At 27.4% G+C, this 23760-nt stretch overlaps 1 long non-coding RNA gene across 1 annotated transcript; it reads right to left on the reverse strand.

The window, feature by feature from the left end:
* Window positions 1-321: 321 nt before the first annotated feature.
* Window positions 322-23339, reverse strand: LOC109168367. The gene is made up of 5 exons (XR_002052078.1): window positions 23329-23339; window positions 21933-21934; window positions 1807-1817; window positions 805-1111; window positions 322-688 (listed from the first exon to the last, which is right to left on the reverse strand). It is a non-coding gene; the product is annotated as an uncharacterized LOC109168367 (long non-coding RNA).
* Window positions 23340-23760: the final 421 nt, after the last annotated feature.

Below are 23760 nucleotides of genomic sequence, written 5' to 3' on the forward strand. Positions count from 1 at the left end.
AATTAATAAAATGAAATTAATAATATACATACTCATAATTGATTTATTGACCAACTAACAAATGAAGACATAATTCCCCACCATTAGTTGGACATACTAAATAATCAATTTTTGGTTCCAATTAAAGTCCAACTAAATAATGAAGATATAATTCCCCACCATAGTTGGACATACTAAAATAAAAATACACCTTCCAAAACCAAGTTAGAATTTGGCTCAAAAGATACATTTTAGAGAAAATTTCAATTTTGGTCCATTGACTATTAGTGGTGTGTTAATTGCAGCACTTGATTATTAAAACTGTTAATGTAGTACCTTGACTATGCAATTTCTATCAATTTTGGTCACGCCGGCCAAATTAATGGCGAATTTCCACCGGAAAAATGTTAGTCAAACATTTCTCCGATTTGGCAGGGACAAATAAGACATTTCACGTTGCTAATATGGTTGGTCTGTCCGGGTTGTTGACCATGAAGCTACCCGACCCCAATTCAAAACGATCTGTCTAGGCAGCTCTGATCTGCTTTTTACTCCTCTCCTATGCTTTGATTAACTATAAAATTTTCCGTTTTGTCACCGTCATCGCCGACTGCCTTATTCAGATCTGAAGACCAATCACGTTGGTGTTCTTCTATCTGATCTGGTGGAAGAACATACAGAGTCTTATATATCTCCTTCGTCTAGCTTCCTGCAAATGAGTAAGTAACATTATATATATTATATTATTGGGGAAATTAAATCTGAAGCTAATAATTAACCACTTGAGATGTTACTTTCTTGATGGAGATGGAATGACAGACTTACCATTGCTGAATTGAAGATGCTTAGGCCTTTCCGGTAATCTGACCCTTGCTGAATTGAAATTAAATCTGAAGCTCGTGCCATTGAAGAACATCATGATGATTCTACAATAGTTAATTTTGATTATGCCTTTCAGCCTTAGCATAATTTTGATTTATTTTCAAAACTATTAAAATTTTACCTACCTACCGTAGTTTAATTTTTCCGGTTTCAATCTCCGTTAGCCGGACTCGACCGACGACCGTGTAAAGAAGAAAATCTCGCTTTTGGTCGCCACCCGTAGCAGGTCTCGACCATCGTCGCTCCGTTGCTGGCTAGTGTGCGTATGCGCTGGATTTGGATAGATGAAACTAAACTGTGAAATTTGATTGTGTTGTAGTAATTCATGGGTTCACGGAGGCTGCCAGGAGAAACGATGTTAAAGGTATTGTTTTGACTGGTGAATTCTTAGTTCCTAATTTTTTTTTTTTTTTTTTTTTGGTTCAGTTAATTTATGTGAAGTCAATTGATGTTGAGCGGTTATATTCCAATTAATTCGGGTCGGGTAGCTTCATGGTCAACAACCCGGACAGACCAACCATATTAGCAACATGAAATGTCTTATTTGCCCCTGCCAAATCGGAGAAATGTTTGACTAACATTTTTTCAGTGGAAATTCGCCATTAATTTGGCCGGTGTGACCAAAATTGATAAAAATTGCATAGTCAAGGTACTACATTAACAGTTTTAATAGTCAAGTGCTGCAATTAACACACCACTAATACTCAATGGACCAAAATTGAAAGATGTATGTCAAATCACGTAACTTACTACAGTTAGTCCGAAAAACCAAGCAAGATCCGTGGATCAATTAATAAAAGTTGCTAAATTTTGGGAAGTGACTGAATACATGTTTTGCCAATGCAAACCATGAAACTTAGAATTATAATTGAACTGAATTTATAACTCTAAGAAATTGTGATAAAATTATCATCTAATGGGTGGTGGGATTTATTGACATAAAACTTGCCTTTGGGCTAAAGTTTTAATTCTATTAAATCCAATTAAGAAACCCTTATGATAATATTTTTCACAATTACTAAAGAGCCAGAAGAATCTAGTGACATAAAACTTGCCTGTGGGCTAAAATTTTACTCAATTAGATCCAACTGAAAAATGTTATTTATGATGAAACCATTATCAAATGAGTTGAAGAATCAAATGACATAAAACTTGCCTGTAGGCTAAAGTTTTAGTCAATAAGATTCATTACTATCATTATGATAAAAAACTTAAGAGATCATGTTCCTTTTCTTAATCCCTGTGGGCAAATTAAGAAATATGACCTAAATTTTCATCATAAAATTAAACTTCATGATAGAATTGGAAATTATTTACAAATAACCATAAAGTAAATAAATTGATTTATTTCTATCATCACTGATAAAACTACTAAACTACATTCCGATACATAATTGCCTGTGGGCTAAATTATGACCGTAGTCTAGTATTTCATCCTGATTAATTATACAAATATAACGAAATTGCCTGTGGGCTAAATTCCATCATATGACATACAATTAACCACAAACGATATGTCCAAAACTTTATGTGATCAAAATAAACCGCTTAATATATAATTTTAACAGATTAAGGATGCTGTGGCTACTCCAAAACCAAATTAAAATTATAAGATCACTAGACACTTATCAAATTCTTGCTTAAACTTTATGTGATTAAAACTTAATAATCTTAGGTAGCTGAATACGCTGTAGCATTTTCTTAATTAACCAAGATTGAAAACTTAAGAGACTTCAGTAAATTAAAGATGCTTTGGCTATTCTTTAATGAACCGAAATCAAATCACATTGGCAAGAAATACTTAAAATTTTGGCAAACAGATTATACCAGATTGTGATGGGAAAATCTAAATATACTCCAAGGAAAGGCGGTTAGAGACTAAGTCTCACTGAAAACCAATTCCTTAAATAGAGTATCAATTTAAGGAGACTAATGGCACAAGATGTTCTTAATTCATGGCCATTAAAACTAGTATGCCTCACCGATTCATATATACTTAATGTATAACTGTTTGGGGTATAAACCAGTAAACTGTATGGTATACACCAGAAAACTGTAGGGTTCACCTATGATTAAAGCTTAAATGGTGAACTAAAAATAGCGGACTAAACGTGCTTAAATTCAGGCACTACCGCACCTAAAGTTTATGCATAAGTCCAACTTAAATAGGAACTAATATAATTCCATCTTAAAATTATGCATTGATAAAGGCATAATAAAATTGCATAATTTAAAACATAATATTATGCTTAGGACGAATATGCATAAAATTAAACATTAAACTCATATATTCCAAATAAATTGCATAACTTAAAGCAATTTACAATATGAGATTTTAAAGTATAAACTTAATATTCAAATACCGATGAGTCCAAACCAAAAGAGACCTAACATTTTGAATAATAATGTACTGAATATATACTTTAAAATTTTTAAACTGTAAGCCCATGGGAAAATATTTTAATGCATAAAGATCAAATTTATGAGAAATAACTGAATTTACAAATTCAAACAATATCAAACCAAAAGGATATGCTATAATTTGTAAATCAAAATCTCACAAACCCTAATTGCATAATTAAACTTAATATTATGCACTTAATGTGATCGAATGCATAAAACAATCTAAAGAGTATGAACCAACTAAAGGATATGAATTTAAACAAAATATTCATTTATTCATACTTAACCAAATATGGGCAATCATAATTCAAAAAACTAAATGAATTATGGAATTAAGGGCAATAGTCAATTGCCTAGCAAACATGTTTTTTCAAAATTACTAAATTGATTCAAAATCACTCTCCATAACCAGTTGATAATATTATTATTATTATTAATGGCAAAATTGCAAATAACCAAAATAGCAATAAATAGCCATAATAATATTATCACATTAAGTAGGAGACTAAATATGAAAAAACAATGGTTAAAACCGCTAACATTTATAAACGTTTTCGGATAAAATTTTGAAAACTTAATAAAATTTGAAGTCCGAAAAATATTAATGTCCAGAAAATTATTTTCTGAACTGGAGTATTGTCACATAAATTTATTTGGAAATAGTTTAAGATGCATATCTGAATACCATAACAATATTAATGTTATCATTAATTAATATTAATAGCAATAAGTAACATTATAATCACTATTAACATTAGTAATGACAAATTAAAGTATGGTAATGCACTTTTAATGTTTCAATTTTCTAAAGATAAAATATGTGACTAGTCCAAATTAGCGGTTAACTGTAACTGTAGCACTAATTATCAATAACAAGCATAAAAGATAATTAATGACTAACCTTAGTGATGCAAACCGCATTTGCCCATTGCGCTAACAACGATGATGATCCGAAGAAAAATTCCAGAATTCTCCCATCTTCACTGTCGGTGTCAGTAGCCTCGATGCAGCGTCCAATGGTACATTTAAAAAAAAAATTTATTGGTAGGACTTAATTACCAACACTAATAGTCATGTAAAATGAAGTGGTAATCTTACCAATGTACCAAATATAGCAGATTACCATTAATAATTATTATGGAAAGTAATAAAATGAGATTAGCCCCTAAACTTAATAACAGTAATTAATAATGCCAAATTTAACTTAATAAGTGGCAAAACTGTAATTAAGGGATGTCAAATACTTAATCTCAATTTTACCACATAATAATTAATCATGACTATTATGATACTTAGGGAGACTGAAGTTAGGTAATAACCAAATTACCATTATTCTAGCAATATACTAATTATATTGCTTTTGCCATAAATTAAAGACTTAATATTATTATTAAGGCCCTGAAACTATTGATAGATTAAAAATTAATCAACTTAAACAATAGTTTGTAATTCTTAATGGCCAAAATAACAATTAAATCCTTAATCCTTAATGTCTCAAAATAGATCAAGACGATAATTATAGCACTTAATTACTCAAATTAGGCTCATAAACCTCAATGGCCTAAGTGAATTATAACATGAATGATAAATGGTCTAGTACTGAAGTAGACCCAAACTTAATATTATTGCCAACGATTAATACCAAAATATGGTAGTTATTAATAATTAAAAGTGAATAAACATGTTATAATAAAAAAGAGCTATAATTATTATTTAAAATATCAATCAAAATGGTGGGATCCATACTTTAATGACCCAAGATAGGTCCCAAATAGCTTGTTCAAAATAGGTTCTAAAGTCCCAGAGACACATAAAATTAAAATATGTCAAATTAAAGGGAAACCAAACAAGCTGCTTTAGTAAGTCATAATGTCCAAAATTGACATAAGGGTCCAAAATTGAACAATAGTTGATAATGAATTTATGAGTTAATAATGTGTTAAATCCAACCTTAATGCATGCTATTATGAATGTATAATTATAACAATAATTTATGAATATACGTAGCATGCTTGGATTTGCATATGAATATTTTTTTTTTTTTTTTGAAAGTTACTGGCTCTATTACATTGTAGTATCTGTTCATATACTTTCTCAACCTACTGAAACACAAAGAACCAATAACGCCTCCACTGAGGCTCGAACTTATAATCTTCCAAATGGAAGTCCAACCCGGGTACCATTAGACCACATATTATTAATTCATAAATTCTAAATAAATTGCGATAATTCAGGCAATTTAATTTACACCTTAATATTAAATTAAAATTCAAATAGCAAATTAAAACTTAATATTTTGCTCCAAAGTGAATGATAATTTAATATATAGTCTATGAATTAAAAGAGTTCATTTGGGGAATAAACTAAAGACCCAAATGAAATAAGAGAATCATGGAAGAAAAATTAAATAGGCCCAAATCCAAAATAGACCTAATATCAGAATAAATGGTCCAGGTCTAACCACGACCCAAGCCTTTACCTCCCATCAACTTCATCTCCTTAATCACAAATAACCCACCTGCGGCGCCGTTGAGAGAAGGAAAGAATAGAAGCAGCAGCAAGCAAGCCATTCGCTCAGATTGCATTCCCCCCAACAACTAACGCCTCCCAGAAAAACTGAGTGGCAACGCAGACCAACCGCAGACGACCACATGTTTTGGACGAGGAATGGCGACGGAGACGGGAGAACACACCGGCAACATCCTTAATGCCGGTGAGGGGAAAAAACCGACGGAAGGGAAAACAAATAAAAACAGAAGAACTGGATTTTTTTTATTTTTATTTTTTATATATATTAAATTTTCCACCGTCTCTCCATCCATCCACCGTCGCCCGCCTCATTGATAAAACATGGCAGTAGGAGATGAACATGCTTAATGTTGATTCAGTAGTTCAAACAATCATAGATAATTCTACCAGTACAACAATCAATTACAAATAATCTATCCAAATTCCAAAATATACATAACAGATTGCTTAATTATATCAAAACCAAATTGACATATTCTGTATGCATATTTTGAAGACTTAAAAGATTATGATTGAAAGTTGGGCAGCAAAATAGATACAATACTCGATGTATATAACAATAAATTAAACGTCGTTGATTAAGGCAAAATAACCAACCAGGCAGAGATTATAAAGGCTCTGATACCAAATGTTAGATATACAATAGTCTAACTATAATGAATAACAGTATACGAGAAACCTGACCTCGTATGATAGCGGAAGCGTAGCCGTGTTGATCTCTAGCCATAGTTGATGTTCCTGTTGTGTTGCCTCTTAACGGTAGACCGTCAGCCATGTTTTGCCTCAGACCTGACTCAGAACCCTAGATGGTGTATTGGTGTCTACTGAGCGGTCTGAGTACCGTAACTGAATGTGCTATCTAATCCATAATCCTGTATCCCATCAATCCAGGTTATATTAGGCACAGAGTTTGGTTGACTAACAACTACTAGTTATTAAGTCCAACCAGACCACTTAATAAGCCTAGTCAACTTGCACCACTTAATTAAGGCCCTAATATATAATATATAATATATATTATTAGGGAAAATCTTACACACATACCTTCATTAACACATTCCATAGCTAGGCAAATGTGAAGAACGCCGTCAATCTTCAGCAAACGAGTGCACCGACGTCTGAAGATGATAGACAAACGAGAATCAACAATGGGAAGGAAAAAAAAAAAAAAAAACGATTCCTACAGAAATTTAAAAGAGAATCAACGGGAAGAAAAAAAAAATGAATCCTACCAAAATTTAAACTCCTAAAAACAAGGAGAAGATACGGATAGAATCCCAATATAAAAATAAAACACAAGACAATTACATTAAAGCCCCTATTCATTAGTATTTACGCAATAAAAAAGGGGGGGGGGGGGCTAATCCCAACCATCAAAACATCTAAGATGGACGCTCCAAATCAATTCCTATTTCTCACCTAAATAGGTTGTCTTATTTGATTGTAAATATATATATATATATATATATATATATATATATATATATATATATATATATATATATATATAATTGTTCATACCATCGCTAGAGTTGAAATTTTGCGTTGGAAGCCCATTACGATGTCCTTGAATTACACGCTTCTTATTTTGAGTTGCTGAATTAATGCATGTAAGCTGAGAATCTGAGATCTAAAGCTTGTAGACTTTACTGAGATTGAATAGTCTACAAAAAGATTGTAATAATTTAAAGAACACATAAGTTGAATCTTATAATAAAAATACAACTTACCATAAAAAAGATATAAATTTGGTCGATGTTAATAAAATTTGATATATGTGAAAACAATTACACAAACACAAAAATTAGAGAAAAATCATTTTACCATGCAACATGGACTGTGTGGGTGTGTTAAATGTTATATTTTCCGCAAAATCATTTTCTGTCATAAAATAATTCAAGAAATTGTAACCAATTAAACAATGAAGTACTGATATAATTATTTATACGCAACTTATTAAAACTAAAATATATGAATGCATGTATTACTTTAAACAAATAAAAAAAAAATATAAACCATATCTATAATTATACAACAATTTAAACATTAATATAAGAATTTAAATACATGTTCACTTTTACATACTATTAATTTCACTAAGTTATAATTTTAATTTACATTTTTTAAAAATCATTCATATATTTAAAAAGAAAATCTATACTAACACTAATAAATAATATTAACAGAGTATATAATAAATAATATTAACAGAGTATATAATAAATCCTACTAACACTAATAATAACAACTAAATTAATAATAATAATAATAATAATAATAATAATAATAATAATAATAATAATAATAATAATAATCTTAAAATAATTAAAATATTGAGTGGACTGCAACCCATTTACCTAACCCTCTACCCAGCCCAAAACCACATGCGGCCCAACCATCTAAACCCACCCAAGCCGACAGACACCCCAAACTATCAATCGTTATACCCTACACCACGGCGCGCGTAGCACTGTGCGCCGCGCGCCTCCCAAAACGACGTCGTTTTGGGAGGCGCGGTAGGAAGTTGCTGTGATTATGTATATTTGTTCATATAATTATGTATATTTGTTCATACAATTATGTACATTTTTTATACAATTATGTACATTCTTTTAATACAATTATGTACATCCGAATCAGGAAATTTTTGTGTATTATGTTAAGAGTTGATGTGTATTATGTTAAAAGTTTATGTTTATTATGTATTATGTTAGATGATGTGTATTATCTTTTAAAAAACAGTATGTATATTTTGTTATACAATTATGTACATTCATGTATAACATTATGTACATTTTTGAACATGGATTTTTTTGTAAAGAACAATTAACTGCCAAACACTGGAGCAGGAAATTTAAAAAAAAAAAAAAGAAAAAAAAATTGAAATGACGTTGTTTTGCATTTGGGTGCACAATGCAACGCGCGCCGTGGTGCAGGATATAAATTGCCCCAAACTATCTCTCGCTCATCCACTCTCCTCCTCGCTCTGTGGTCTCCGATCCTCCATCTGTCTTCTTCGCGATTCAAGTTCGATTTCCTAATCGCGACGTATGAACGGTTCAGGAAATCGAAGCCATGAGGGACCTTCAGCTCACTACTTCCCCCTTTTCAAACTTCTAAACACGAAAACCTATCCTCGTCGAAGTTTTATCGCCCAAATCGAAACCCTAAACCGAGAGATTTTTCGCTAAATGAGTTTCGATATCCTCTACAATTTTGTTCAATACTCCAAGCTTCTACTTCGAAGGCCAGAAAACATCTATTGTAGATGAAAAAAACCCAAAATCGAAACCCTCAGGCGGTACAAATTCCGGTGAATGAGTTCTTATGTTTTTGGAAATCTAAACCTAAGCTGGGTTTAATTCCGTCAGAAACCACGACGTTCTCACATGGAAAAGAGAAGAAAAAAACAGCATTTACAAAGATAAGTACATTTTTCAGTTTTAATTTTGTTCTTACTATAGTTTTTGTCTATGTCAGTATAAATATTAATTCATTTGCATAAACATTTTGATACTACTTAGGTTTTAATCAACTACTATAACAACGTTTCTTCACTGCAAGATTTCGAAATCATTTTTATATTTTCAATTATTCTTATGCTTATACTAATTTTTACCATTTAACTAAAAAATCTGTTATCTAATTGTGATTAAACAGGTTGTAGTTATAGATCTAATTATATAAGCAAGATGGAGTAGCATGCAGATTCTAAATCTCCCACCAAAAGCAATGATCTAATACGAATAAGACTATCACAGTAATACAGGTTTGACATTTTATTTAAAGTACCTTTGTTAGATAGTGTGTTCTTCCTTTTTGCGCCGATGACTATTGATGAAGTTAACTTCCGCATTGACTTAGACTGAGTATGTTTGGACAGTGTTTTTGTGTAAGTGGTGATTTTAGGTGAATATCAATTTTGTCCAGTGTTTACAAATTTAAATTTGAGATTGTTTAATTTAAAAGTATAATTCCAAAGCATTGGAATTTGGTTAAAGCTAATGATTACTGTAATTGGGAAGTATAACAGCCATAGTCAATCACTTTTACATTTGTAGATGTGTACTTTGTGGAATTCACATTTGATTACAACTGCCATCTAATTGACTACATCACTGTAATTTGTGGGTTACTTTGCTATTTGTTTTAATTTAGCTTGTACCGCAAATTAACTATTTTATTCGTAATTTTTTTTTAATTGTAGTTAAATTCTAACAGAATTTTTTGAGAAAATGGCAAATGATGATATTACTTTCTGATGCCACTTTTGAAATTACTTAAGATGTTATAGATGTTTTAGTTGAATATTAATGATTGAGAATGAGAACTGAACCGGAAGACATGAAAGAAAGATTGAAGAAGACTAGGGAAGTCATGATTGTACCTGTTTTTGCAATACTCTCCGATTGTCGTTTACTCCAAATGTCCATTTTCAAATGTAATATTATATATTTTCAAACATATGTGAATGAATTTGAAATTACTTCAGATTGAACACTGTGTTCTATTATTTTCTTTAATCTTTTTTTAAAGAGCCAAATATCCTAGTTTCTAATTTTTGTAAGCATCTCAGGGGTGAGTACACAATGTTACATTAATAGCAGATGTTTCAAATTAGCTAGCTTTAAAAGACAGGAAAAAGACCGAAATAAAGAGTGAGTATACTTTAGTGATCAATTTTTTTTTTTTATTGGTGTGTAAAGATGTAAAAGACATATTTGTAATGGTAAAGTGAATAACATTACAAAAAAATTAAAAGAAATGGTCATTTCTTTTATTGTTTAACTATCACAGCCTTAGCCTTCTTCAACACAGTACTGGATGATAATTGATCCAACAGACATCACTTTGTAGAACCGGGTTCAATTTGTTGAGGTGTCTCATCAGTTGTAACCTTTATAGATGGTGCCACACATGGACTGTTGGAATCTTAAACAGATTCAGTATCCTATGCTGAAAAATAAGACATTAGCCAATAAAAGTGTTGACTTTTAAAACATTGAAAGTCAAAGATAATCAATTTAGTCTTAAATAACATACTTCAGTTTCGTTATCTTTCTCTTCTTCTTCAAAATTCTTTGCAAACTGATATTGCTCATTGGATGAGTAACAGTAGGTGAAAACTGATCATGCTCATCATTAACTACCTTCTAGACTGCAATTGGTTTAGCCGGGTTTGTTAAATGTTCCATCTTTACCAAAACTTTGAACACCACTGCCTAATCACGAAGGGAATACAACTCAATTGTAATCTAAAATTCAGATTCTTAGAAAAACAAAGTTAATTAGATTTCAGATGTCTCAATGATAAGAGGGATATAAAAACTGAATAGACTGCAATTCGTTTTTTTTTTTTTTTTTTTCAGTATTTATTAATGTTTTACTTATATCCTATGTGTTTTACTTTATTAATACAATGGAAAAAATCTAAAATAGCAATGTAACTAACCAAAAATTCAAAGATTAGCTTATCATGAAGAACAGAAGATTGGAACATTAAAGTTCAAGCTAAATTTTATACTCTATGTCTATTATTTTTATTTTTTCAGTATTTATTAATGGTTTACTTAAATCCTATGTTTTTTACTTAATTACTACAGTGGAGAAAATCTAAAAGAGCACGGGAACTAAGCCAAAAATTCAAAGATGGCTTATCATGAAGAACAGAAGATTGGAACATTAAAGTTAAAGATAAGTTTTATACTCCATTATTATTATTATTATTATTATTATTATTATTATTATTATTATTATTATTATTATTATTATTATTATTATTATTATTATTTATTATTATTATTATTATTATTATTATTATTATTTTATTATTATTATTATTATTATTATTATTATTATTATTATTATTATTATTATTATTATTTATTATTATTATTATTATTATTATTATTATTATTTTATTATTATTATTATTATTATTATTATTATTATTATTATTATTATTATTATTATTATTATTATTATTATTATTATTATTATTATTATTATTATTATTATTATTATTATTATTATTATTATTATTATTATTATTATTATTATTATTATTATTATTATTATTATTATTATTATTATTATTATTATTATTATTATTATTATTATTATTATTATTATTATTATTATTATTATTATTATTATTATTATTATTATTATTATTATTATTATTATTATTATTATTATTATTATTATTATTATTATTATTATTATTATTATTATTATTATTATTATTATTATATTATTATTATTATTATTATTATTATTATTATTATTATTATATTATTATTATTATTATTATTATTATTTTATTATTATTATTTATTATTATTATTATTATTATTATTATTATTATTATTATTATTATTATTATTATTATTATTATTATTATTATTATTATTATTATTATTATTATTATTATTATTATTATTATTATTATTATTATTATTATTATTATTATTATTATTATTATTATTATTATTATTATTATATTATTATTATTATTATTATTATTATTATTATTATTATTATTATTATTATTATTATTATTATTATTATTATTATTATTATTATTATTATTATTATTATTATTATTATTATTATTATTATTATTATTATTATTATTATTATTATTATTATTATTATTATTATTATTATTATTATTATATTATTATTATTATTATTATTTATTATTATTATTATTATTATTATTATTATTATTATTATTATTATTATTATTATTATTATTATTATTATTATTATTATTATTATTATTATTATTATTATTATTATTATTATTATTATTATTATTATTATTATTATTATTATTATTATTATTATTATTATTATTATTATTATTATTATTATTATATTATTATTATTATTATTATTATTATTATTATTATTATTATTATTATTATTATTATTATTATTATTATTATTATTATTATTATTATTATTATTATTATTATTATTATTATTATTATTATTATTATTATTATTATTATTATTATTATTATTATTATTATTATTATTCAGTATTTATTACTGTTTTACTTAAAGCTTATTAAATTAAAATAGAGCAGGTTAAATACTACTGTATATAACAGAAAAGCAGTACTGTACCTAATGTCATATTATTAGGATTATTAGAATTTCAGTATGTTTAAATAGGACATTAAGGATTCACTACTTTCCTTTAAACTGAATAAGTAGGTTTAACCTAAATAGATAAAATTTTAAAAGAAAGGAAACTTACTGGCCATCTTCAATTAGAAAATCTAGAAGTTTGGAAGGAAATCCAACTATGGTCATTTGTTTTGGACGGTAGAACTCCACAACTATTCCAATGACATCTATAATGAAAATAAGGCCATTAAAAAGAATAAATTAGAAAACTAAAACATAGTAAATATAAGATAGAGAAAACAAATAATAGAAAACATATAAATCATACCAATCAAATGCTTGTCAGACACACTACCAGACATTAAGTCCAAAAAACACTTAATCCGAAACATGAGGTTGGGAAAACCCTTTCGCCTATGTCTCTCTACATGAGTTTCATGAGTGAATCTAATCATGTATGTGTGATCAGTGATTTCTAATCATGTATGTGTGATCAGTGATTTTATACTGATAGTAGTGTGAGATTACTGCAAAATCCTTTATAGCATAAACCTTGCCTTCTTTCAACAGTTTAGAAAACTGTTGGACACAATCTTTTGGAATATTCCCATGAACATATGTGCCCTAAAGAGACAGAAAAAAATGTTAGTAACAATATTTTTGATTTTGATTTTCAGTTGTACTGGAAAAATAGCTTACCTCACTGTCATGAAACAAACATTCTTGGCTTTTGATGGATTATGAATTTCTCCCTTCTGGTACATTATAGGTACGAACCAGTCTTAATCTTATTGCCTTTTTGTATGTAGATATCCCCAGGTCTTTACCTTGAATGAAGAGCGGAGCCATTTGCAGATTTTCAGAATCAGAAAATTGGATCAAACCTAGCTTCAAAGTGAGAATGGTGGTAGAGAATGAAGATGCCGTACCAAGTATTTATAAAGCCAAGTTTTGAAGGCTGAAATCTACCCAACTTTATGCACGTTTGCAGATGCATTATGATGGTATCTAGGAAGAAGAAACGACACATATGGAAAGCTGCAGAAAATTTGAATTGATAATAATATTTATGTATTTATGTATTTATATCTTATTATATGTATAACCGTAGCTTATATATGTAATATATCTCTAATCTGTATGTATTCGATGAAGATCTTTACGTATAACCGTATGCTTTGTCAGTAGCATTTAACTCATCGACGGCTGAACAGATTCCAAGTTAATTGGGACTCCAAAAGGGTTCTAAATATAGCTTTAGTTTTCAATTCCAATACAAACACAATTATTTAATTTGTTGCAGTTAGTATTTATTATTTATTATAAAATCAATCAGAAAAATTAGGCTCCAAATTAGCCATAAACCAAACGGCAGCGTTTTCATTGGGCGGGAATTTGCAAGAATTTGATTGGCCAAGATCTTATGGCTTTATTATATAGTAGGACGATACGGGGTAATTAGTTAGATTTTATATAATATTATATTATTATTAGTAGTATTTTCGCCCGTGCGATGCACGGAATGAATTTGTTATAATATATTAAAAATATTTGAATTGATATATAATTATTTAAATTAGAACATCAAATATTATATAGTGCAATTGAATATGGTTTGGATTATTTATGTGTTTTGATGTTATCATTGTTTGAATTTGAGCAAATAATTTCTCAAATTAATAACTAATTAATGTGTAGATGTACGCATGCGGTGCTGTAACTTTTGAGATTTTATTTGTCATTGTTTAGTATATTTTTTTATATAAATTTATGCAAATGTGTTCGTTCTTTAGAAACTCGGAATGAATTGCTATCTTAATTCATTTGTATGGATTTTTTTTTTTTTTTGTCTAGATATATAGCAATTTTGTCATTTAAAAAAATTAATATCAACGATTGTATTTACACATTTTTGAAACCTCTTTGTAGATGACATTGGTAGTAGCAACGCAATCTTGTCCCTCATCGTATAGAGCTAACACCTTCAGTCCATCAGGATAGGTGACTCGGGTTAAAATATATAATAGTTGAGTATTAGTCCATTAGCGGTCCTTTTATATTTTAAGTCAATTAGTAATATCAAATTCATTTTCAGTAAATTATTCTTTTATATTTTTAGTCACTTGGTCAATTAGAATATAATATGCAGTGATATTTTTACCTAACTTTCGTTCCATTTTTAATTGATGATGTATAATATTATTATTGAAATATTTCCGTTCCATTATTAATTTATCTTTAATATTGTTTAAAATATGCATTTAATATTTATAATGTAGAATTATTATTGAAATATTTTCGTCAATTTTAGTTTCCGTTTCATTTTTAATTAAAATGCAATAATCTAATCATTTATTTTTTTCATATTAATCAATTATGGATAATTGTTTATTTGCAGTCAACTATTAGTAATAATTTCTTTTTATATTTTCAGTCAATTTGTAATGTCCTATTCATTTTTAGTCACTTATTCTTTTTTTTTTCAGTCAATTAATCAATTAGCCAATTAAAATATCAGATGCAGTGATATTTTTACCCAATTTTCATTTCATTTTTAATTGATGATGTAGAATATTCTTATTGAAATATTTCCATTTCATTTTTAATTTTCGTTGCATTTTTAATTTACCTTTACTATTGTTTAAAATATGCATTTACTATTGATGATGTAGAATATTATTATTTAAATATTTCGTTTTCATTTTTAATTTACTTTTACTTGATGATGTAGAATATTATTATTAAAATATTCTCGTTCCATTTTTAATTTACATTTCATTTTTTTAAATTCTGAAAGATTTATGACATAATTGTGATTTGATGTATTATACTGCATAATATTATTGTGAAAAATTACAATGCAATGATCTGGGTATTTCCTTTTCCATTTTAGTCAATTATGGATCATTTTTATTTTCAGTCAATTATTAATATTCATTTCTTTTTTCTATTAACCTAACATCAATTCCTTTTTTTGACATTGCTTACTAAATAAGTTGTATTAAATTAGTTGGTGATAAACATCCAAAAATTCTACACAGTAATACCATACATAATATTACCCATTATGCTTTTTTGTTATTACCTAATTAATTAATGTCTTTTTGTACACGGTATTATAAATACATAAAAAAAATCACAGAGAAATTTGCAAATAATAATGTTACCAAAAAATATTATTATATTATAGAATATAACCAATATGTCTTTTCTATATGGTATTATCTTATTACGTGAATATAGAAACAATATTACCAAGATTTTAGTTAATATCCATTTTACCTTTATTAAATTAGTTGGTGAAAATACAACTATGCGTGAAAGATGAATTCAATTTAAAAATGACAGTTTATAGTTCTGTATGTGCACATGCACACATGTTGAAGGCTCAAAAGAATCTTCCAGAAGTGTAAAAAAAAAATTTACTAAAGATAAGTACAATTTCAACAAATATATACTTTACCAATAATATTAATTCCTATTTTCTACTATATTATATTTCCATTTACTATTATATGTGAATCATTTATTTTTTAAGTTATACGAAATAAACTGTGGTTACAGAGAGGAAAATTGTAGTGAGGGGCTCTTAATTGTTTTCACCATTTCAAGGATGATGAGTTTAGTTCATACGAAGATAAGATAGTAATGATGTATGTTGATTATTTATAATATATCTGGAAGTAAAATTTAAGCTCTAAGATCATACATGACACTCTTTGATCATAAATCAATAAATAATTAGTTATATACACATTTAACAGTACCAATTTATTACTAATACTTTATATATATCTGCAGTATTGAACCTTTAATGTGAGATAAGAAATAAATAATCAGTTAAATGATGAATTTATTTGGATGCATTGAGACTATTACCATGCTCCATCACTTTGCAAACATGTACAACTTTGGCTTTATTTTATACTTTAGATTATAGTTTGCTTATCCTTTGGATTTTAATGTATTATTTTAAGCTAATTTATTTATTAACATTAAAAAAATACATTTTAAAGTGTGACAATTTAATACTAATAAATCATTTTAAAAAGTGGCAAAAGATGATTAGAAAATTTGATGCCACTGCATCAATTTTTTTTAAAAAAAATGTTTTATTGTTACTGTTTACCCCAATCATCTCATAAATATCAATAATGTTTCTTAGAGTGGTCTAATCAACACATAAACTGAAAAAAAAAAATGACAATCATAAACAAAATATGTACAAAAATAAATGATAAAAACATTGTGATAATGATTAAGACATAATAAATTTACCTTTCTAAAAAATCACAAAACTCTGAAAATCGTGATTGAAAATGAGCTGTGTATCAAGAGTTACATATCTTGACATAACTGGCTAATAAAAAAGAACATTCATTACTTGTCCTTATTCAAATACTTTCAAATATAAAGAAAAATTAATACACTTATGTTTAGATTTACTCTTCGTATCATTCTTAACTCTACACAATTGCATAAGAACAACTATAAGATTTGCAAGGCCAGAATAATAATAATAAAAAAAGTTTCAACTCTTGGTATATGTTGATCTCACACTGTTGCCTTCAATTGAATGTCACTATAAACAAATAAACTACTTAATAAAAAATACATATACAAAATATAATAAAAATAACAAAATTAGATAATTTACTTTGTATCCACGTACAATTAGAAATCAATAAGTTAAGAAGGCTTCCTACAAAGATCTTATCCAATGGGGATTATATCTCAACGACCCTACCAATAACGTAACTTCAAACATGTTAATAATAAAAAAAAAAAAAAAAAAAGAAGAATCCAGATGTAGATTAAAATTGCAAATGAAACTTACCAACAAACTGTTTATCATCTACAAACTTCAAAGATGAAAATGATTTTAATAAATAAATTTGTCTAGGAAAGCTGTCATTTTTTTTTTATTCTTTAACCAAAGTAGCATAGTTGAATTACAACATAAAATAATGAGTGCATTTTTTGTAAATATATCACCATCAAATTTTTAATGGCATAAACTTTTCATTCTTTGAAAAGCTTACAGCACTTACCAACATGCTCCCTTGGTATATGAACATGAAGTTCCCTACAATGGAGTAAAAAAGAAAAGTGTTATTTTACAATTTATTTTTGCAGTATAGGAAGCAGCTTTGTAATGAATCTTTTTCCCAATTTCATATACAACACGAATTCTAGAAAAAAACAAAAGCGAAAAAAAATACTATTTGATCGTGAAATATGCACTCTCTAGATTTTATGAAATCACTCCCCTTTCTCTATGGGACTTCATATGGGTGCACACCAATCACCATCTAATAGCTCTGAAAGTCTTCAATGGAGAAATATCCTGGGCAAGGATAAACATTGGAGTCGTACGAACGAAAACCCCCCAAAAAATATATAGTAACTCAGTAATTTGCTCCAAACGGCTAAAAACTAATACAACACATAATTTTGTGTTAATCTTTCACAACCCCCATTAATAATAAATAAATAAATACAAACTAAAATAAGAAGACTAAGTTAAGGCTTATTAAATAAAAGACTTTTGACATCTCAATACTTGCCCACATTGATGGGCAAGCAATTATGTTTGTAAGAGGATCATTGCTCCTCTTATATATAGGAGCGCTTTCTTTTCAAACATTTTCAATGTGGGATAAAAATGATCCCACATCATTTACAAAGGGAACCCGTGACTCTCCTTTGTCTTTTTTTTTTTTTTTAATTTTAATTTAATTTTAATTTTAATTTTATTTTGTTGTTGTTGTTGTTGTTGTTGTTGTTATATTTTAAGAAATTCGTCTGTTTAACATTTTATATTTTATCAAAATACCAAAAATATTATTTAATAACTTAACAATTTGCTCGAAACTACTAAAAACTAAAACAACTTATATACATTTTTGGTTAATTTTTTCCAAACACCCTAATAAATTTAAAAAAAAATTAAAAAAAAAAACCAAAATAAGAAGCCATTAATACGATAAGTTTTCTTAAATAAGAGTTTTTTGACATGTTGGGTTTCAATAGATTGAGAAAGTTTATATGAACAGATATTATATGTAATAGGGTCAATCAAATAGTTATGCTCTGGAACCGTGTCCACCTTGCAAGGTGGACACAGTTTTATGTTCATAAATATTGAACTATATGTTCATTATTATAAAGCTATATATTCATAATCTTTGAACTTCATATTCATAATTATTGAACTCTATATTCATAATTACAGAACTCTATGTTCATAGTTATTGAATTATATGTTCATAATTATAAAAATATATATTCATAATTTTTGAACTTCATATTCACAATTATTGAATCTCTATATTCATAATTAAATAACTGTGTTCATAATTATGTTGATTATATTCATAATTATGAATAATTTTTGAACCGTATCTACCTTGCAAGGTGGACACAGTTCCACAGCATAATTTGTCGGGTCAATAGTACTAAAAAAAACCCTTTGGACTTCTCAATACTTGCCCACATTGATGGGCAAGCAATTGTATGTTTGTAAGAGGAGCAATATATAGAGGAACTCTTGAGCTCATCTTTTCAAACATTTTTAATGTGGGATCAAAATGATCTCACATCATTTACTAACGGGAGCCATCTTTGTGTTTTTTTAAATTTTATTTTGTATATATATAGTTTTGTTTGGATTATTATTATTATTATTATTATTATTATTATTATTGTTGTTGTTGTTGTTGTTGTTGTTGTTGTTGTTGTTGTTGTTATTATATTATACTAGTATTTTCACCCGTGCGATGCACGAAATGAAATTGTTGTAATATACTAAGAATATTTAAATCGATATATAATTATTTAAGAGTTAATTTCACCAGAGGTCGCTTATAGGATTTCTATTACCATCATTAATTATCCCTAATTTACCATAATTAAATAATTTGACCAATTATAAAGAGAGATTATTAAAAAATGCACGGTACAAATTTTTAATTAAAAAATTTAAAAATTTATTAATAAAACATAAGGTTCTCATAGTTTTTTCTTAGAAACTATTTAATAAAGCATTTTTTTTAGAAATTGGTGGGCCAAATCGCCTACGGCAATTTGCGGTGGATATATCTCGAAAAAATACACAATTTCAAAAAAACATTTGTCCAAAACGGACAACTGAGTCAAAAGTTATGCATTACCGAACTTTTGACACTTCACAGCTTTTACCCAGAATTATTGTACGAATGGGAAAGTAGAAATCAATATATTTTATTGGGAAAAGAGATTTTTTAGGAATTAGGCGGGAAGTTAAAATTTCAGGATTTTGTTTTTATATATAGTATAGATTAGATAGATTAGATGTGCAAAGAGAGTTGTATTACACTATTTTATAATTTTAGAATAGAATTTTTACCCAGAATTATTGTACGAATGGGAAAGTTGAAATCAATATATTTTATTGGGAAGAGAGATTTTTTAGGAATTGGGCGGGAAGTTAAAATTTCAGGATTTTGTTTTTATATATAGTATAGATTAGATAGATTAGATGTGCAAAGAGAATTGTATTACACTATTTTATAATTTTAGAATAGAATTTTTATCCAGAATTATTGTACGAATGGGAAAGTAGAAATCAATATATTTTATTGGGAAGAGAGATTTTTTAGGAATTGGGCGGAAGTTAAAATTTCAGGATTTTGTTTTTATATATAGTATAGATTAGATGTGCAACGAGAATTGTATTACACTATTTTATAATTTTAGAATAGAATTTTTACCCAGAATTATTGTACGAATGGGAAAGTAGAAATCAATATATTTTATTGGGAAGAGAGATTTTTTAGGAATTGAGCGGGAAGTTAAAATTTCAGGATTTTGTTTTTATATATAGTATAGAAGTATAGATTAGATGTGCAAAGAGAAGTGTATTACACTATTTTATAATTTTAGAATAGAATTTTACCCAGAATTATTGTACGAATGGGAAAGTAGAAATCAATATATTTTATTGGGAAGAGAGAATTTGTAGGAATTGGGCGGGAAGTTAAAATTTCAGGATTTGTTTTTATATATAGTATAGATTATTATTGTTATTATTTTAATTTTATTTTATTATTATTACATTATTTTATAATATTTTTATTATACTTGAACAATAATATTATCAATTATATTATAGAATATAATACCATACATAATATTACCAATTATGTAATATTAGCAATTATTAGATTTTATTTAATTTCCATTTGATATTACTTACCAAATAAGCTTTACTACAAAAATTTTGGAGGGAAAATTTGTTAGGAGGATTTATATATATATATATATATATATATATATATATATATATATATATATAGATTATTATACTAAGCTAGTGCAATTGAAAACATAAGTTTGGTAGAAATAATATAAACTATAAACTATGTTTGATAGAACTTATTTTAAATTATTAATAAGCTATAAGTTCTGTTTGATAAACCTTCTAAAATAAGCTAGTAATTTAAAATTCTATATATTTTCATTTTATCCTTATTATTTTAAATAAATGATTATCCTTTATCCCTTCCAATTTAAAGCTCTTTCTCTTCTCTATTTAATTTTGAAAAAAAAAACATTTTATTTTTCAATTATAAGCTTTTAACTTTGATTGTTACAAAATGAGCTCATGAAGTTATTTATACTTATTCCACCTCCCAACCAACAGTGGAGATCTACTTGATTGTATGCCTATGATTATATCTTTGAAATCTACCCTAAAATTCTATACAATCATATGAGTTCTATAATGTTTTATAAGATTTTATAAATTTTTACACTTCAAAATGTTAAATTTTAATATGTAAACAATCCTATTTAAAATTTAAAACTATTTAAATTTTATTAAGATGTTTTTTTAGCCTTTTTACATTTATCAACTTATCAGTCCTAACAGTTTCTAATTTATAGCTTTTCAGTTTTCAGTTTCTAGCTTATAACTTTTCAATTTTCAGCTTCTAGCTTATAGCTTTCCAGTTTTCAACTACTTTTCAGCTAGGTTTGCCAAACATAGCCAATATATATGTTATTTATTATATATATAATATATAAATATATAATATTGTTGGAAAAAATAGCTTAAAATGGCATATTAAGTGGCTATTTTGTGATACAATTATCAGTGGGGTCCACTTTCGATTTGGGTTGGGTCAAAGTGTATTCGGGTTCTTCGTAATGAGACGAAGAGATTGATATATTGTACGCTCAAAACGGATAACGGGTGAATGAGATATTGATTCTCAAAGTAGACCCATTTGAGTTGGGAAATGAAGGGAAATAGTGAACTTTGTCCCACATTGGTTTGGAAAGAAGATTTGCCCCCCTTATATACAAGAGCTCTTTTGAAGCTTGTAGAATTGTATAACATAGAGGCTCTCTCACGCTTTGTACCCCAATGGTTAAACTCATTTGTTACTGGAATTAACACTGTTTTAATTCCAATTTTAAAACTGAGTTTAATTCTACTTAGTGGGTCGCTGTTACAGGTGTTACACAATTGGTTTTAATACCAATTTAATGGTCATGTTGAATGCTATCACTCCAACATCCCTATATAAAGAGACCAATTTAATGGTCATGTTGAATGCTATCACTCCAACATCCCTATATAAAGAGAGCTAGAGCAGTAGCATTTTACAGAGTAGAGAAACAAAGGAATTCTAGTAGCTTTATCCTCTCAAAACTCTGCTTCTACTCTCTTCTTTAGCCAATCTGTGTTCCAGCTTTGCTTTGTTTGCCGGGTTCTTTGTTTAGGTGCTTAAACAAAGAATCGTAGCACGTTTTATCCTGGGAAACTTAGCACTTGTGGGAGGTAGCAAATAAGGTTTTAAGGAAAAGAACTTTGTGTTCGAACTCGTGCTAACCTTTACCCAGTTTTTCCACCTCTTTTCCTTCCTAGTTTTTCTGTTTTCCCATACGATAATAATTTTTCTGTAGAATTATTATTTTGGAATTTTTCAACCATATTACCCAACAAATATTATATATGGCCAAGCCACAGGTCACTTGGAAATTTTTTTTTCTTTTTTCTTTTTCGGTTGAGGAACTGGAACCGTCCAGTTCGAACCAGAACCGACAGTTCTGGTTCTAGAATTCCTTAAACCAGAACTGGAACCTTTTGGGTTTTGGTTTCTAATCGGAATTGAAACCGTACGGTTGGTTCTGATTCGGTTCTAATAATACACGGTTCAATTCGAATTAAACCATGCTCATATCTAAATGTTAGGATTTGAAGAGGAATGGTAGTATTTATAGTTGGACAAAAAAAGGGATAAAAAAAAAGACAATTTTTCGCAGCAAAAATTACAGATTTGGAAGGACCCGACTTGCCGAGCCATTACATAATGAAAAATATAATGGAGAATTCTACCAACTCTCGACGTGTCGAGTGTTAGGGAATTATTTTATTTTATACTCTATCTATATTACCAACTTTAATTAATTTTTGATGTAAATTGATACATATATAATTCCTAAATTTTGGCATGCCTGGGGAAAACCAGTTCAAAAATCACAGTTTGCTGTAATTGTTTCGCATTAGAGCTTTTTGCAATTTTGATCCCACGACTATAGTGTCATTAACAACTTTGATCCACGACTTTTAAAACGTGGAGAATTGGTCCACGACTATGACTTTCTTAGCAAATTTGGTCCTTCCGGTGCATTTTCTGTTTAATTTTTGCCGGAAAATTTTACTCTTCACTTTAACATGGGTAATATTGTCTTTTCCATCTCACAAACTAATGACATAAACAAATAAATAAATAAATAGCTAAAAAAAATTTAGCGTTTAGCAAGAAGGGTGAAACTGAA

The sequence above is a fragment of the Ipomoea nil genome, unplaced genomic scaffold, assembly GCF_001879475.1.
Source record: "Ipomoea nil cultivar Tokyo-kokei standard unplaced genomic scaffold, Asagao_1.1 scaffold3197, whole genome shotgun sequence".
In the NCBI taxonomy this organism is placed as follows: Eukaryota; Viridiplantae; Streptophyta; class Magnoliopsida; order Solanales; family Convolvulaceae; genus Ipomoea; species Ipomoea nil.